The sequence below is a fragment of the Lactuca saligna genome, chromosome 4, assembly GCF_052625555.1.
Source record: "Lactuca saligna cultivar CGN05327 chromosome 4, ASM5262555v1, whole genome shotgun sequence".
Lineage (NCBI taxonomy): Eukaryota > Viridiplantae > Streptophyta > Magnoliopsida > Asterales > Asteraceae > Lactuca > Lactuca saligna.
In genome coordinates this window covers 258,570,309-258,573,430 of record NC_136420.1, presented here as the reverse complement: position 1 = coordinate 258,573,430, position 3,122 = coordinate 258,570,309, and positions in this window count along the sequence as shown.

Here is a 3,122-nt window from a genome sequence, read left to right as displayed (position 1 = left end):
AATTGGTCATGACTTCTCGGAATCGTTATGCTCAATCACCACCGGCGATTTACTGCCACCACTAACCACCGCCAACTAATGTCATCTTCACCGGAGAAGAGAGGAATGAGAAATAGCATGAAGTGTCGCCATAAATCACATGAACCATTTCCATCACTTCGTCGGACATCACTTTAAACTTGCCGGAAACCGTCTCTTGTCATCTCGTCGTTGCTTATCTTTATTAGGGTTAATAAAAAGTAAGCATTTTATACCCTTTGTTACGTTAATAACCTATTTATTTTGCAGAGATTTCATTTTATACCCTTTATGTTTAGGGGATTGATTTTTCCAATGTGATTTTATCAAGTCGTCCAATCACAACTAACTTCAATCAATCAAAGCTTTGAAAATAACTTGACTATTCGCTACAATCACCAAAACTTGTCGTGTTTCCAATTGCTGCAGGGTCATATTTCAAACGAAGCTTTAGACATAATATTAGGAGATATCTATAGGTTGGGTGATTTAATGTTAGACTCCTCAAATTGTGGCTTTAAACTATGTAATGGTTATGAGTTACCATGTGCTTGCATGCTTTCTTTATACTCGATTTCAGGTTAGTATGTTCAACTACAACATACATATAGTTTTATAAATATTAGATAAATAATTTTTTTATATTTCAATACATGTGAAAATACACAATTGGATTCAATAGATATCTTTTGGAGGGAGCTTGATATTTCAGATACGATGTATGTAGTAGAAGATGACACTTATTGCGATAATGTAGTGAATAAATTTAAAGATATCTTCAACAAACAATCAAAAGTTGGGAAAATGTTTTCTAGGAGAAAGCTAGAAGAGATATACGACCCGCATAAAACTGATGTTGAAGAACCTACAGTTCAAAGAAACACGCGTGGACGACCAATTGTGAAGAAACAACAGAAAAACAAAGTCAATCCTCCAAACCATACTCCACGTAGATGCAGCTTCTCAACCACATCATAGTTTAACTAGGTGGATTTAAATAAATAACCTAAAAGCCATAGATTTTCGTATGAGATTGACTTAAATGATGAATACTACAGGTATAATTTTTCATGTCGGATTGACTTAAATGATGAACCCTAATCATTTACTATCATTATAATATAATGATAACCTTCTTATTTTATGATTTTTTTCTGTTATTATTAATTAATAATAGAGTAATGATGAAACCTTTTTTTAATATACAAATTATAAATTTTACTTAAATCTATTTAATCACAAACTTTACTAAAATATATTTAATGAGATATTTTTTTTAGGTTATTAAACATTTAAAATAAGACAGCTTTTATATATTATCTATATATAATTTATAAAAATCATTTTTTATAAATATATTATAAAGTACTTATATATAATTTATGTACAAAAGTCGGTATCATAAAAGCATTCAAATGATAATCCATAATTTGCAGTATGTGTATTTTTATGTTAATAATGTTTCAATTTTATATTAATAAAAATATGATAGTTTATTATTTTTTTTAAATTAAAATGATAATCCATATGCACATTTATTGTCACATGAAATGAAATAAATTTTGGTATTAAATTAAATAAGTTTTAGTATCAACATTACACTCACTTTCAAAGAATTTAAAAAAAGTAAAAATGACACAATTGTAAAAATATATGAGATTATAAAATAAGCAATTACAACTCCCATTGCATAAAAAAGATGAAAACACATAATAGTTGGGGTGCAATAAGTGAATACGGGGTGTAATTAGTAGGATCCTTCTAAAAATATTACAATGTATTATCTGCAACCTACAATTACTTTGAAAAATGAAGCACATTAATCCACTTAATCAAACAAGAAATTACAAGACGTGTATATAAACATGTAAAATAAGAATAATTGAGTAATATATTAACCAAAAAATAAAAATAAAAATTGGTCATGACTTCCCGGAATCGTTATGCTGAATCACCACCGGCAATTTACTGCCACCACTAACCACCGCCAACCAATGTCATCTTCGCCGGACAAGAGAGGAATGAGAAAGATAAATACGGACCGAGAAGAGAGGAAAAAGAAAATCCGACTAAGACTAACCACTACAATCATCTCCGGAGAAGAGAACAAACACCACTACTACGATCACCAAAGAATAGAGGAAACTGCATTGCCACGGTCGTCAGAAAGGATACGAAACATCAGAAATTGCCAGAAAGTCACGTCTCTCATCATCGGAGGCCACTTGAAGTGTGAAATAGCATGAAGTGTCGCCATAAATTACATGAACCATTGCCATCACTTCGTCGGACATCACTTTAAACTTGCCGGAAATCGTCTCTTGTCATCTCGCTGTTGCTTATCTTTATTAGGGTTAATAAAAAGTAAACATTTTATACCCCATGTTATCGTTCACAACCTATTTATTTTGCAGAGATTTCATTTTATACCCTTTAGGTTTTAGGGGATTGATTTTTCCAATGTGATTTTATCAAGTCGTCCAATCACACCTAACTTCGATCAACCAAAGCTTTGAAAATAGCTTGACTATTCACTACAATCACCAAAACTTGTCGTGTTTCTAATTGCTATCGGGTCATATTTCAAACGAAGCTTTAGATATAATATTAGGAGAGATCTATAGGTTGGGTGATTTAATGTTAGACTCCTCAAATTCTCGTTTTAAGCTACGTAACGGTTATGAGTTACCACGTGCTTGCATGCTTTCTTTATACTTGATTTCACGTTAGTATGTTCAACTACAACATACATATAGATTTTTAAATATTAGATAAATAATTATTTTATATTTCAATGCATGTGAAAATATACAATTGGATTCAATAGATATCTTGTGGAGGAAGCTTGATATTTCAGATACGATGTATGTAGTAGACGACGACATTTATTGTGATAATGTAGTGAATAAATTTAAAGATAACTTCAACAAACAATCAAAAGTCGGGAAAACGTTTTCTAGGAGAAAGCTAGAAGAGATATACGACCCGCATAAAACTGATGTTGGAGAACCTACAGTTCATAAAAACACGTGTGGACGACCAATTGTGTAGAAACAACAGAAAAACAAAGTCAATCCTCCAAACCATGTTCCACGTAGATGCAG